At 35.3% G+C, this 16,537-nt stretch overlaps 1 pseudogene; it reads right to left on the minus strand.

Moving 5' to 3' along the window:
* Nucleotides 1–13,810: 13,810 nt before the first annotated feature.
* LOC122739217 lies at nucleotides 13,811–15,529 on the minus strand (annotated as a pseudogene).
* Between the last annotated feature and the right edge of the window lie 1,008 nt (nucleotides 15,530–16,537).

Raw genomic sequence — 16,537 nt, forward strand, 5'->3', positions numbered from 1 at the left:
ATTGGGCAGTGTTAGCTAAGTGGCTCACCGCAATATTGGGGCAAGGAAGGAGACAGGCAGCCTCCCTCAAAACAAAATAGTTTTTATTTTAACAAGAACAAACCAAAAAAAAAAAAAAAACACAAACAGGTTCAGTAGGATCAAGGGAAAGGAAATAAAATGGGGAAAGGGAAATTATACAACCTGAAGAAATATCACCACCCAGGAATCGGCTGAGAATACACAGCAGAGATCCTGTTGCCTTCCAGCATTAAACTAGAATGGCGATTTCTAGTCCCCAAATCCCAGAAATCCCCCAGCCCCTAGCCAATTGGATAGCCACTCTGACAGTCACATGACTGCCCTCGCTAGGCTTCCAATCATAATTTTGCCAGGTCCATGTAGGCATTGGCAAGTGGTGATGATGTGAGGTGCCAGTGCCATGGCAACAGCTACAACCAGTGGGTGGAGCACCATGTAGTTTGCGGAGCCCCACGTCAGTGCGCGCCGAAGCATGAAAACCTCAAATAAGAATTCTTTACAAAACTGAGGCAAAGCACAGTAAAGTGAATTGCACAAAGTTATGTATCCAGAAAATCATTCAGTTGGGAAGAAAACTCAAAATTTCTGATAGGGTGGTAAAAACCATAAATTCAACATGCTTAAAATAGAATTTATTCTTTTTGTCCCTGTTGTGGGAACATAGTGGGATCCCAAGAAACCTAAAGATCCCAACTCCCCAATGAATCCTTAAAATTTCCCAAGGGAAAAGCAATTCTGTCTCCCACATTGGGAATAAGGTGTGGTCAAGCATGACCCTGGTAAAGAATATCAAGGTCTGCAATATATGGTTGGATGCTACATATCCTACTTATACCCCATTATTCAAAAATTCCCTCACAGTTATCTTGCCCTTCCTTCCCCTTTGTTTTGTAAAGATACAAAAGACCAGGCCTTCTTTTACTCCAGTGGGACAGTCACCATAGTGATCTGTCCCCTGGCCATATTTTCTCTCTCCAAATAAACCTCTTTGTGATGAACCTTCATTGCTTTGGATGATCGGTTCCCCAATCCAGGTTGCAAATCCCCCCAATAGTCCCCAAATTGTTCTTCAACTGAATTTGTCTATTTCTGTCAAAATCCTCTCATTTTCAATTTTCATAAGCTCTTAAACAATGTTATCCTGATATCTCACTTCCTCACCCACACATCTAATCCATACTTAATCTTGCTTTTTCTCCCCTTTCACAACATTTCTGACATTTGACCACTCATATAAAATCCATTCATATAAAAACCAATTAAGTTTAGGCCCCCATAATATCCCACCAATATTATTTCAACAGCCTCTTAATTAGTGTTTGTGAGTCAGCCAAGCAAAAAACAAAAAAGACAACCCCCCCCAAAAAAAAACCCTACAACACAAAAGAAAGCAAACAAAACATTTATTAAGCACCTACTATATGATCGGCACTGTGCTGTATTGGTGAATAAAGAAATAAAAAACCAAACATTTCTTACTCTATGACTTATAAGTCATTCTCCCCTATGGCCCAACCTCCATATAGCTTCCATTGTTATTTTCTTTAAGTGTAGATGTAACCATATTTCTCCTCTTCTCACTAAATTCCAGTGGATTCTTACTGACTAGGAAAAAGGATAATCTCTCCTTATTAGCTTTTGGGGCTTTTCACAATCTGAACCCAACCTTATCTTTACAGACTTATTGTATAATATTTCTTTTTTCATAGCATTAAATTCAGTGAAACTAACATTCTCCATATCTTTTACATACAACATTCCACTTTCTACCTCTAGATATAAACCTAATAAGTCTCAAATTTCTTTTTTAGATCTCTTTGCCATAAAACCTCTGTTTTCCCCTTCAGGATGCAGCTTAAATACCATCTTCTACATGAAGCCTTTCCTGATCACCTCAAATGATAGTATCCTTTTTCCTTACCTTGTATTTAAATATCTTATTATCCTTATGCTTTTCTCTTTTGTTAGAATATAATATCCTTGATGGTAAATATAATTTCCTACCCTATTTTTGTATCCTAGTGTTTAGGACAGTTTCTGGCATATAGTAGGGGTTTTAAAATACTTGATCTTTGATTGATTTATAAATTCTGACTCATTTACCAGTGATATTTCCTCTGCAATATGTTGTATATTTCTGCTATAATTGTTCCTGAAAAATATGAAAGTCCAACAAAATCAACATCAAGCTTTTGGATCATCAGCAGTAACATTGTCATACTGCTCTAAAGGAAGTCCAAAAATGAGGTTTTACCTTCTGTATTGCCCTCAGGCATTCACTCTTGTCACAGTTCACTTCCTTCAAGCTATATTTTACAGCTATTGCCCTTAAAAATGTGTCATTATTTATAGTATACTTTCTTTGCATCATGTTGTTTTCTCTGAATCTCTAAAATAGAAAAAATGCAAAAACAATATATAAAATGGAAAAATAATCTCGCTTATGGTAAAAAACAGTACAGAGCATTTTGTATTCCTCTTTCCCTTCATCTTGCAGCACAATGCATAATACTTTACATGCTTTGAAGAATTTTATTAGGAGATTAACCTTGGAAATGTGAATGAAATATCTATTTTAACAGCAATCTTTATAAAAAAATATATAACTTACCTGCTACAAGATTTTCAACAGTGAAATTACACAATTAAATAGTTCTATAAACTATTACATTATAAATAGCATTAGTGATTCCAGTTTGCTTTCTTCACCATTTTGTTAAACTAAGTTTCTATTGCTTATAAGTAACCTGATTTTGGAGAAGTCCAAGATTACTCCCTCTCCCAAAAGTCACCCAACTTGAAGAATGTCACAAGATTATCCCTCTCCCTCTCATCTCAGTGTCTCCCAATCCACTTCACCATTAAGAAAATAGGCATCTCAAGGGGCAGCTAAGTGGCACAGTGGATAAAGCACTGGCGATGAATTCAGGAGGACCTGAGTTCAAATCCAGCCTCAGACGCTTGACACTGGCTAGCTGGGTGACCCTGGGCAAGTCACTTAACCCTCATTGCACCACCAAAAAAAAAGAAAGAAAGGAAGAAAAAGAAAAGAAAGAAAACCATCTTCTCAATCTCTATATTCCTGCTTTACCTGATTTTCACTCCCTCCAAATTGTATATTAACTGTTTAGATATTAATGATTATTGTCCTTGGCTACCAAGAGCCTTGATTCTGATTTATTTCTGCAACCACATGTATTGCTAAATAACACATTGTCTGGATATAACTACTTGGTTTCTTTATGTCATCATAATAGTTATGGCAAGCACAAAGGATTGAGGCTTCAAGTCTGCGTGACTATCAGACCTTTCCTGAAGGAACACAGTAGGGATTGTTGGACTTCTTCAGTGAAAGATTGACTATCCCAAAACTTCTTCTTAAACCACTTCCAGATGGACCTCCTTACAAATGAGTGGTGTCTTGATGATAGTACCATGGAGAAACAGTTCTAATAAGCAAATGGACATTTCTTTGGGAAGTTCTTATTGGCCTGGGAACAGCAGGAACTTCCCATTAAGAAGGGGATGACAAGGGGCAGCAAGGTGGCACAGTGGATAGAGCACCAGCCTTGAATTCGGGAGGACCTGAGTTCAAATATGGCCTCAGACACTTAACACTTACTAGCTGTGTGACCCTGGGCAAGTCACTTAACCCCAATTACCTCACAAAAAAAAAGAAGGGGATGACTAAAAATAGAGCTGTCAAATTGTGTAAAAATTGGTTTAAACATATAGAAATTTAGATGAATTCCTAATGTAGCCCAAAGAAGGGATTTTAGATTCCCAAAAATTAGAAGCTGTAAGCTTGTTTTTAGAAAATTATGCATATAGTTTCTTTATTCAATGTGCCTATCTTATTGTGTTGTCTGTGTTTTGTGTTTTGGTAAATCAAACTTATTTCTTCCTGTGGCCTGATCAGTCAAAGGAAAAAAATACAAAAAGTGAAAACTTTTTTTCTGAGGAACTTTCAAAGTCTTCAGAAGAACACTCTATTTCTGTCTCTGAATTTCTAACACTAGCTATGTTGCAGAATCAGACAAAAGACACAGAGAGGAAGTTTACTAATTAAACAAAATAGCTTAATTGGGTTGGCAAAGCTCATTATTTAACAAAAATTTCTGGGAAAACTGGAAAACAGTATGGCAGAAACTAGGTATAGACCAACATCTTCCACTGTATATAATATAGGGTCAAAATGGGTACATTATTCACACATAAAGGGCAAAACTATAAGCAAATCAGGAGAGGATGGATTAATTTATTTATCAGCTCCGATGAAAAGGGAAGAATTTAGGATGAAAGAAAATAAAGAGAGCATTATAAATTTATAAAATAGATTATTTTTATTATATAAGTAGTTTATAATTTAAATTTATCTGGTAGTTAAGTATTTCCTATTATTAATCCTTTCATGATCATGAAAAGAGAAAAGCTTTTTAAATCAAGGAGCCTCTTGAAAGAAAGTAAATTTGATCTGGAAATCTATTTTGTATTACTACCTTATTTTCTTCTGTGAATATTATAATGGGACTTAATTGTTTATGCAAACTAGAAGCAAAGTAAAACAAAAGGTGTTGGAATAGACCATACATCTGCAAGCTTTAAAACCCCCCAAAGTCAACAGCATTGCATTTAATTGCTTTTGTGCATTAAAACCTTGTGATAAATTGTAAAGAAAAAATCAGCAAATGAAGATTAGTTCTATAGATAGTGTCGAATATGATTGGGAAATAAAGACTAGAGCTACTAAGAAGGCAGAGAGAGCAAAATAAAAGGGAGGAAGCAGAAAGGTAAAATGAAAGGTTAGTTTCAAGAGAGAAGGTTTAAGTAATTAGAGAAAGGAGAATTGCTAGAAAAGTGGAGTGAGTGACTTTGCACTGATCGTGTGAGTGGAATTTAACAGGAAAGAAAGGATTTGGAATTTGAAAAAGGGTTTGAGAAAATTTGATTGCATTGAAATAAGAAATTTTTGAGAAATTTTTAGGGAATCACCTCTTTGACAAGTACTGAATATCCTCTTCAGTATCTCTTCCCCCACCCCACTTAATTGTAGATTACAAAAAACAACAACTACACAAATTTATAGGACTCTGAATGGTTCAGAGAACTCATCCCTTTCTCTTTATTCTATTCTATAAGACATTTAGTGGAACTTTAAATTTCAAATTAGCTAACTGGTTGATAAATAAGATATTGTTCTCTTTGTCTGGTGTGCATACTTATTCCAAAAGCCTTTGTAAAAAAAAAAAAAAGTTGAGCATTTTCTTGAGCATTCTCTCTCTCTCTCTCTCTCTCTCTCTCTCTCTCTCTCTCTCTCTCTCTCTCTCTCTCTCTCTCTCTCTCTTTCTCTCTCTCTCTCTCCTAAGTAGCTTTTCCTGGGTTATGACTGGAAAAGTTCTGGGTAAGGTGAGATGTACCCTTTATCTGTCCTCAAAGTATCTGGTGGAGTTGGGTTAGGTTAACACAAAAACAGTTATCCTTTGAATTCTGAAAATTTTATTTAACAACCATTTATTAATTTCCTCCTATGTGTCAGATAGGAACTTAAGTAGTAGTAGGAAAAAAAAAATATGTGATCCTACCTTACAATGTACCTTGCAGCAGGTTAGACTATACTTTATTGGAGGCAACAACATGTAAACACATAAAAATAAAAAAATATAGAGAGAGTAAATTATAGCAATTCTACCAGAGTAGGAAGAGAAGTAATCATTGGTGGAGGGATTAGGAAGAAGTTTGTATGGAAATAACTGTCTCTTTCTGACTTGATAGATGATAGATAGATAGATAGATAGATAGATAGATAGATAGATAGATAGATAGATAGATAGATAGATAGATAGATAGATAGATGATAGTTAGAAAGATAGGTAACCTAGCAATCCTAAAATCTGAGTTGAGAAGTGAAGACCATATTCTATGAATGTGGGGTTTGAGGCATGGGAACAACCTGCAGAAAGGCATGGAGATGGGAAATGTAATTCTGTGTACAAAAAGTAGTGAGGTGACCAAATTAAATATAAAATAGAATGCTTTAGGAGGAAGGCTATGAAAGCAGGCTGGAAAGATAGGTTAGAACAATATTATAAAGGATTTGAAATACGAGACAAGGGGAGTGTGGTTTTTCTTTCCTAGCAGCAATCAATAGTGAACTAATAGAGGTTATTAAGTATGATAATCATGTGATCCAACCTATGCTTTTGGAAAATTGCTTTGGCAGTGACTGGATGTTGGATTGGAGAAGTAAGAGATTAAAAATAAGGAAACATATTAGGAGACTATTGATACTAAGTAGGTGATAGGTAATTGGGACCTGAAATAGAATGGGGTTTTTCTAATTATACAGAAGGTGACAAATATCATGGGCATTTGAGTGGTAGTAGTGATAAGACATTTCAAGTGATAAAATAGGGTGTGGTATGGAAAAGTGAAAAATCAATGACATCTCCAAAGTTGAACACTGGAACAATGGCATTGATTTGATAGAAATAGAAAAGTTTTGGGGAAGAAATGAGATAAACTTCAAGTATATTGATTCTGAGGTACCTGTGTGGCATTATATTTACAGGTGTCAAGCAATTTCTAAAACCATGTTTAAAAAGAGTTCTTCTTCATGTGTCACATTTGTAATGAAAATAAGAAAAATTCACCTCATTTTCATGGTCTTAGGTAACCTGGATCCAGTTCCCAAATCTGTTACTTAATTATCTGTGTAAGTCTATCAGGTCATTTCATTTCTTCTTGGCCTAAATTCCCTCTTCTTTATAACAAGGGATTCAGACTAGATGAACTCTATGGTTATTTTTAACTAAGCCAGTCTATAAAAACTATGTTGACAGTATTGTTCACTTGTAAAGGAGACAAATTTATTCAATAAAAGAGTTTGTATGAGTCAGTGGTGGTAATATTAATTCATAACATGAGATTGAACTAAATTTTATGCTTTCCAACTGGTATCTGGGAACTTTTATACACTAGATGTTATGCTACACTTGACATCTAGAAGAGTTTGAAAATCATGTCTGGATTTATTAAATCTACCTGAAAGATATGTCTGCCTATTGATTATTATTGGGTGATAGATAAGTTGCAATTTCTAAGTGAAAGCCTTCAGGTCCAAAAGTTTCCTAACACCTCCATTGTATGATTCAGGTCACATGACAAGTGTTCATTAAGAATAACATATTTCATATGTATTTCACTGAAGAGCCATAAGGTGCTTCCCTAGTAGCCTATAAACATATATGAAATATATATGAAAATCTAGTGAATGTCATTACCCTCAGTTTACAAGTGAGAAAATTGACAGTGAAGTTGCCTCTCTAAGGATACAGAACAGTTATTAAAATGGCTACGGCAGGAACAAAAGGGAACACTTGAGTTCAAGAGTAGTTTCGCTGCACTAGACAAGCTCACTTCATTCAATATTTCCTGATTCAACAAAAATATAAGGATACACACTGGAAGTAATAATTCAATCTCATTTCTAATGATGATGAACACCAAATCTTTAGAGTGAAAAACAAACAAAAAGCTTAGCAGACCTGGTCCATAGAAAGACAATTGGATTTGCAGTACAGATGATGTTCATTTGAAATATACCTCTGTTTTTCTATGACCTTCACATGTCTAGGTTTCAGTTTTCTCATGTATAAAACAAAGAATATTAGACTAGATAATCTTTAATTTTCTTCTTCCCCGAACATCAGATCATAGGCATGTGATTTATAGTTCCAAGGTCACTCAGAGTCCATATAGTTCGACCCTCTCATTTTTAAGTGAAGCAGAGAGAGGGTAAGTAACTTGCTCAAGGTTACCCAAGTAAGTAGTAAGGCAAGAGTTGTGACTTGAACCCATGTCCATCTTCAATCCAACATTCTTTCCACAAATTGTTAAGGTCTTTCTGCAAATAATACTGCAATGTACTTTGAGAATATGTATCTTTTGTCAGTGTACCAGCCCCAGTATCCCTTCAACTGAGTCTTAGACATGAAAACTGATGTCTGAAATAAATTTTATCACCTTATTCCTAAATTTTTTTTTAAAGTATAGAGAAACAGTTCTATGAAATCAGTAGTTTTTTCTACAAGCCAGGGATATGTCATACTTGCTGTAAGTTTTGGTGAATATATGTAATGGGCATTCCTATATAAACTGTTATACTAAATTTGCCTCTCTGAAATTAATTCACTTTTCACAAAAAAGGTCATCGTACCATGTTCGTATTATGTTTTAGTAAAAGATCTGATGCTTGTTATGGGTATCACTGCAAAGATCCTCCGAAAACATGATGACTGAAGGGTCTAATGCAGAACCACACACACAAATTGTGTCAGACAGACTTGAGGTGAGTCCTGGCACTGACATTTACTAATAGTTCTCAGGTTTGTTTTTCATCTGAAAGGAAGCTACTGGGTGAATTTTTTATTCTATGGGAATATATCTCTCATTATACAATTGGAGTAGGAGGGAAAATATGATTACCTTTATAGATATTTCTTCATTAATAACAACTTAGAATTCTTTCTTACAAGGAACAGCTCTCTGGAGGGGAAATGGAGTGGATGGGGAGGGGGAATATAGGTCATATAAAAACAAAACATCGATAAAAATGTATTTTAAAACATCTCATATATATAGTGTTTAAAAAGTGCTTTCTTCCCAATTGTTCTTCATGTTTTCATTTTCCTCCTTTACAATGAATCCTCCAAAACAATTGCTAAAATTGTCTTTTTTAAATGTATTTTCAATGAAACCAAAATCAATTTTCTCTTAACCTTACCTACCTTTGAGAAAACATGTGTAATCAAGGAAAACAAATTCTCATATTGGCTGTGTCCAAAAACTGTCTCATTCTGCACCCAGAGCTGGTCTCCTGTCAGGAGAGTAAACTTTATTCAGTCTTTTGGAATCATGGATTGTCATTACATTGAAGAGAATTCTATAGCAATCATAGTTTATTTGTTGCTATTATATAAATTGTTCTCTTTGTTTTATTCACTTCACTCTGCATCAGTTCCCATAAGTCTCTACATATTTCACTAAAAGTTTTCCTTTCATTATTTCTTAAGGCATAATAATGTTATATTACGTTAGATGCCATAATTTGTTCATTTCTAACCCAATTGATGAGTACCTCTTTTGTTTGAAGGTGGTCTTTGGTATTATTAAATGCTGATATAAGTATTTTAGTTGTATGTGGCTCTTTTTCTCCTTTAGCAAAACCAACATTTTCTTAAAGAACAGGTCTGACAGTACTAGTCTCCTATTCATGATGCTTGGTTGGTCCTTTATTACCTGTAGAATAAATATTCAAATTCCTCAACTTAGCATGGAAATTCTGATACCAGCTACCTTTCCATATATTAAACAAAGCTCTTATTCATTCTTCCTACATTCCTGACAAATTAAATTGCATGTATTTGCTATTTCCTGAACTTGGCACTCCATCTTGCAGTCTCTATATGCAGGCTATCACCTATGTCTGAAATACTTTTCCTTATGATGTCTGTTTCTTAGAATGCGCAGCTTTCTTTGAGTTCAGATCAGGTGACATCCCCTCTGGGAAACATTTACAGATTCCTGTCATTGATAGTGCTTTCTTCCTCTTGGTATTATTGTCCTTACTTCTCTGGACATCTGTAGCTTTTCCCAAAATAATGTAAACTCAATGATAGAGACTTTAAAAATTGATTTTGTCTGTGTATCTCCAGAATTTAGAAAAGTGCCTTATATATAATAAGGACTAAATAAATATATTTTGAATGAATGAATAATCCTGTAAGGTGGTTGGGACAAGAATTATTGTGCCTAATTTAGAGATGAGCAAGCTGAGGTATCTTTTCTTTTCTGTAAAGGATCCTTGTACCGAAACTCTAACAGCATCCCTTATATCCAGAACTACATGCTGAGCAAAACTTTAACTGTGATAAGCCAAACTTGAAAATTGGACAAAATACACAGAAATAGATAAGGGCTATTCTGAAGTCCTGTTGCATTTTGGTTACTTTAGCAAGTTCTGTGTGTTGAAGGATGAGTGAGTTTTTTCTTTCAATGGTAAACAATTATCTTAACTACTATGCCACTCCATTTCAATTCAGCACTCCCACCTCAAATGCCCCCACACCCAGGCCATTTCCTACCAAATTAGAAGAGGGCCAGAATGCCCAGTGAAATATTTGAATGACACTCCACAGCTCAGAGATCTTTTTCCTCTGGGGTTGAGCGGTGCTATAAATTGATGGCAAGCTGTCGAAAGCTCAGCCAAGTTTCAAGGATATTTGTTTTAATTCACCAGTGCAATAAAGCATGTATGGCTCTTATATCAAATCTAGCCATTTGAACAATGGTAATTTGGAGATGGCTAGATTTGATGCTTGGCATGAGTGTCATAGCACAAATCCTCCAAAAAGCATGATGGATGAAGGGTCTAAACCAGGAACACAAACCAAGTCTCTAGGAGAATAAAGAAAAATCATTTGAATGCCTTTCACCAAGCTACAAAATGAAGGCTCTGAGCTGCATGGAAAAGATAAGGAATAGAGAAACTGTTACTAACTATAACAGTTCATTTTTATTCCAAAGGTTCATGCCAATGCTCTAAGAAGATCATTCCATTTTATAGTTATATAAAATGAAATTCACCTTTTGGAATCATTCTACTGTCCTTTGTGATAGAAGTCTTGGAACCTTATCAGTGCCTTATTCATACATGTCTCTAAAAGTTTTGTGAGAGTTTTCCATCATTCCTGTATGACCTCATTTACACTATAATTCTTCAAATTCATCTAACCTTTACCTTATTTCCTTATTTCTTCCTTTGGGTCAATTTTCTCTCTATGTTTCTTTTCCCACTGATTCATACCTCTTTAATTTCCGTTGTTCTATCAAGGGAAAAAATGACTCTATGACTACTTACTAAGCTTTGCTCTTATTTGAAGAGTCACTACCTTCTTTTTACTTGTCTCTGCAAATTATATCTTTCACTAAGCCTCGGCCAAATTACCACCACCATAGACTCATTTTGCCTACTTAGTTAATTGTTTTAATCCAATTTAAATAACCCCCAGAGAAAAAGAATCTTGAGGAATATCAGTTCTTTATTTATTTTTATTGAATCTGTGTAAGTCCTCCAAGAGGACTGAGGAACACTGAAGAGATTGTAGAGTTAATTGTCAAAGATAAAATGTTTATGAGAGACATGGAGTATTAACTGTGAGCTTTCAGAGAGTTTGAAGTGACATCTTGACAGAAAGTTTATCTCGTATTCTGTGAAGAATATGTTATGTGGACAAGACATTGCGATGGGACCTTTAAGAGTCTCTAACTGCCATCCAGAGAGAACTGAATTATTGCATTTTGGCTCCAGTGTTACAAAGGATTCCACAACTCCAGATATTAGTGAAAGGTGACTCCAAGTGTGTTCTTTTGCATAGATGGTGCAATGTTGAAATATTCTATTTTTCTGTATAACTCATTACAGTTAATAAATTATATATCTAGTAATGTTGATGTTTATATAATCCTATGAGTTTAGGATTTTAGGCTGAGAGAAAAGAAAATTTATGGAAAACATATTTCTCTGAATTTTATAAACCAAATGGAGGCTCAAAGCTAATTAATCCATTAACAAAAATGTGATCTTAGTTATTCATGAGGAGATACCAGAAAGACACATAAGATTGTCTCTGAACACACTAAAAGCATGAATTAAACATGTAATGAGTCAGTCATAGTTTGACTATTCATAGTTGAAACTTTTGACCTTGAGATCACCTGAGAGATATAGCTTCATTCCCTACATCTCAAATCTGCACCTATATTGCAGGTATATATTGAAGTTTATTATACTTCAATTAAAAAATCCTTTCTCTATATGACTATGCACTTCTCTTACTTAAAATGGTCTCAAATTTCATGTTGATTGTCTAACACTAAGTTAAAGAATATAATCCCTCATAATTCTGAATTCCACTAAATTTTAACTTTATATTCCTTTAGTCTGAGAGTAAAACATACCTGGCTTGGATTTTTATTATTCTATGACTCTTCTTGACCTCAAAGATTTCTTTCTTTTTTTTTACAAGGCAATGAGGGTTAAGTGACATGCCCAGGGTCACACAACTAGTAAGTGTCAAGTGTTTGAGGCTGGATTTGAACTCAGGTTCTCCTGAATCCAAGGTCAGTGCTTTATCCATCGCACCATGTAGCTACCCCAACCTCAAAGATTTCAATGTAGGGAACATCTCCAACCCCTCCACTGAACATCATCCCTATTGAATATTTAAGATCAATAAGTACAATATATTATACCCTGTTTTTGCACCTCCTCTATCACCACGTGTAGTCTTTTCTACATAGTAGTTTTTTTAATACATATAACAAAGTTGAAATATTTCCCAATCTTATATACTTCATAAAGACTTCTATCACACAAAAGCCTTTAATCTTGTTATATTGATGCCCACAATTTACTTCTTATATCTATATTTGTCAACATGAAGTTTCTTTATTCCCATATTTCCCACCCATGTATGCATTTTAAAAATTGCTAACTTTGAAACTCACACTTCTATCAGCTCTTTCACTTGCTGTTCACACGTAGTAGAGTAAAGTAAGAGGAAGCCTTGTAATTAATGATAACATTCTCTTCACAACTTATAGAAAGTTTTTAGCATTTAGAGCTGGAGAAGACTTTAGATTGTATACAAAAACAATATTAATTTGTAGTAATGCTCTAGCTTTACTCCTACAAACCCTACTTTCACTTGAAGGTTCAGTCCCTAGAAAGAGGAAACATCATGTCTCAGGTTTCCTGGAGAAACCCTGAAGTGTTGGAATTGTCTTTCTAATTGTATAATTCACAGCCCCCCCCCCCACTGGTATACTTTCCTTATAATAAATGTTAGATATAAATTACTGAGGCAACTTTAGTTTGCTTTTAGTTAGAAGCATTTACCAAAATGGTATAGTAAGAACATTTGGTACAAAATTCCTCTCCTCCTCCAAATCTTTGACACACTTTCCAACAAGTGTATATAGAATCAATGGAAAGTGTTGTTCATTCTTCATTTTCAAAGAGAACTAATGATATCACAAAGTGACGCCTTGATTTGCAACTGAATTAGATTTAAGTGAGGCAGATTTACACAAATTTGTCAGCCTCACTCTCTCTTCCAGAGTCATTGAAGTCCAATGGTGGGACAAAAGTCAAGAAAAGTAGTAGTGGCCAAGGATACAGTAGATTACCGTGGAATCTTTGATGTCAACTAAGATGTCCTCACTTGATGAAAATATCAAAGGCTAGACTGTTTTCTTGAGTTACTTTGAATGGGGGTTATGTTAATTGATTGATTGACTCTATCTACCTCATACACTTATACATTCATCACATAATTTAGTTTTTCCTTTATGAAATCTTAATTTTAGTGTTATCATGGATCTTTTTTGTTTGTTTTTTTTGGGGGGGGGGGCAATAAGGGTTGAGTGACTTGCCCAAGGTCACACAGCTAGGAGGTATCAAGTGTCTGGGGCTGAATTTGAACTCAGGTCCTCCTGAATCCAAGGCCAGTGCTTTATCCACCTGCACCACCTGCCCCCTCATGGATCTTAATAGTAAAACCAATGCTGTTCCATACATACATACATATATATATATATATATATATATATATATATATATATATATATATATATATATATATATATACACACATGAACACTGTAGCCTCTCTAATAAAGGTTCAAGGGGAGAGAAAGAAAGTTGAGAAATATCCAGATAAGTAATCTTTCAGGAATCTGTGCTGGACTTGTATTTTGGTCTTTTGACCTCAACCCCATTATCCTCCATTTTCTTTATTTTCTCAATAATTGCACTGATCTTTTCCCACTCTGAATCAATTTTGCCTTGTCATTTATTTCTTTGAAGTGTCTAATTGTCTGACCTTCTGATATTTTGATGCCACACTGGAATGCAGCTTTAGACAAAACCTCTTTGTTGTTCATCTACTCACTATATTCTTCCTGGGTATCAAAGTTCCATTGACCCACTAGTCCCTTCTTGTTACCGTGGTTCATTTTGCTTTAATCCACTTCATCACTGTCCACAGCCATGCCATCCATCATGGCTGGATAATACTCTGCATAACTATTGGACATGTCCCAATCTCTCAGGTGCTTCTTATCTTCTGTTTGTTTGTTTTGTTTTTCTTCAGTGATTCAACACCTTCCCAAATAGCAGAACCAGCAAACTTTTTATTGACAGACTTTATCAACTCCTTGGAAGATCCAGGATCTTTGTCAGTTTCAATGGGCTCATCATTCACTTTGGTCTTCTCAAAATACCTGTGTCACTTCTTTTGTTCTTCTCTTTCCTGATTGTGCTCTCTCTCAATCCTTCTCTCATTCCCATTCTCTTTCTCTCTCCTGTTCTTGGTCCTGGTCACAATCTCACTCCCATTCATGAAATCGCTCCCATTCTGTTTCCCTTGGAACTTTACTTGTTGGTGGTATTTAATCTTCAATGTCTTAACAAATGCTCATGTCAAACCCCAGAAGTTGCTTCTCATCCTGTTTTCCTTTGTCCTTTTTCTTCAGCTTCTTATTCCAAATACCCTGCCTCAAGTCGGAAAGTATCCCTGTCAGCTTGCCAATGATTATGTAATTCATGATCAGTGTGGTCAGGGCCTCCATGGCAGGCCAATAAGTTTTTCTGCAGATAAATGTAGTGGGGATATTTGTGTCTGCATAGTCATCGTGCAGACCTACCATATAAGCTAGGCAGCCTGGCAAAAACAGCTCATTTTGTTCATAAGCTTTGTTCTTGAAGAGCATTCAGTAAACATTGTGGCCCAAACGCATCTTAAATTCAGTCTTGTTCTCAGGATCTTCAGCTTCTTTTGTTTCCTTCTGTAGTTTCTCCATCATCTCCTATTCTTCTTTCTCTTTGCTGGCAATCTCAGCTCAAATCTTCTGGAGAAGAACAATATCCAATCCTTTCTCCAAATGAGTGTGTTGCATGTCAACACCCAAGAACATTGCAATTTCTTGGAATCTTAGATCAGCTTTTGCCTTTTCTCTGTAGCAGATTTGTCAGCCTCAGCAGTAGGTCCCACAGCCCCATAGTTAGGTGTGGTACTGATCAACTCTGTTTTCTCATAAACTTTGTTCGCACCATCTCTCTGCTCTTTGGCACAGTACCAATACTTTTATGTTAGCTCCTTCCATGCTAAATTTCTTGTTGATAGAGTTTGCCATAGTAGCTTTTATTTTTCCTCCTTCATACTAATAGATCTTCATCTTCATTGTATTCCCTTGGCATCTCATGATGCCAAGATTTGGATTGTGGTGCAGATGTGGGTGCGCCTCTAGGTGTCATAAGAAGCTTCTTAAAGTCTTTATTAGTGAGTCTGGACTGGTGGAAGTACTGAGGATTATCCACATCATGGTCATCCAGGGCTAGCAGGTTGGAGAATGGTTTACTGTCATTCTGGGATCTTGACCTTGGCATCAGCACCCAAAACAAACAGTGCTGCATGAATACCAGACCTTCACAGTAGTTAAAACTTCTTTTATGAAATCTTTAGAAGTCTTACAGCTATGCATGTCTCTACAATTTCTTTTTTTTTTTTTTTTTTTTTTTTGCGGTGCTATGGGGGTTAAGGGACTTGCCCAGGGTCACACAGCTAGTAAGTGTCAAGTATCCGAGGCTGGATTTCAACTCAGGTACTCCTGAATCCAGGGCCGGTGCTTTATCCACTGTGCCACCTAGCTGCCCCCTCTACACTTTCTTTTAATCTCTCCTTTTTCTTGCCTTCTCATTCCTGCAGTCTACACATTAACTATCTCCTGCTTTGCTTGACCTGACCCATGTTTCACAATGCCTTCTGCTCAGTCACTGTTTTTTCTATGATGCCATGTTGGGCCAATTCAATTTTTCCAGCAATTATTAACTAAGATTATTCTATGGGAATGGTACACTGTTCAACACTTAGGATAATTAAGTAAAATAAGACACAGAACCTACTTAAAACATATGGAAAGCAATGTTGTCTTTTATATATATATATATATATATATATATATATATATATATATATATATATATATATATATATATATATACACACACACATATAACATTTGTTGTATATATAGATATTTAGATATATAGAACTATATTTATATCAATAGACATCTATCGATATCTCTACATATGCACATCCATATAAACACATATATATGGATATGTAGCTATGTGCATACATATATAAACATATACAATATATAAGAAGTATATATACATATATGTATATATGCATATATATGTGTATATATGCATATATATGTGTGTATATATATATGTATATATGTATGTGTATCTGTCTCCTAAGTCAGGAACACTGACTTTGGAGTCATATATAAAGACTTCTGTTCCTAAAAGCCTTTCTTAACCCCACAAACCTACACATATACATGCCCATGGACACACACACACTTTTCAGTTTTCTTATACACA

The sequence above is a fragment of the Dromiciops gliroides genome, chromosome 2 (genome assembly GCF_019393635.1).
Source record: "Dromiciops gliroides isolate mDroGli1 chromosome 2, mDroGli1.pri, whole genome shotgun sequence".
Classification (NCBI taxonomy): Eukaryota; Metazoa; Chordata; class Mammalia; order Microbiotheria; family Microbiotheriidae; genus Dromiciops; species Dromiciops gliroides.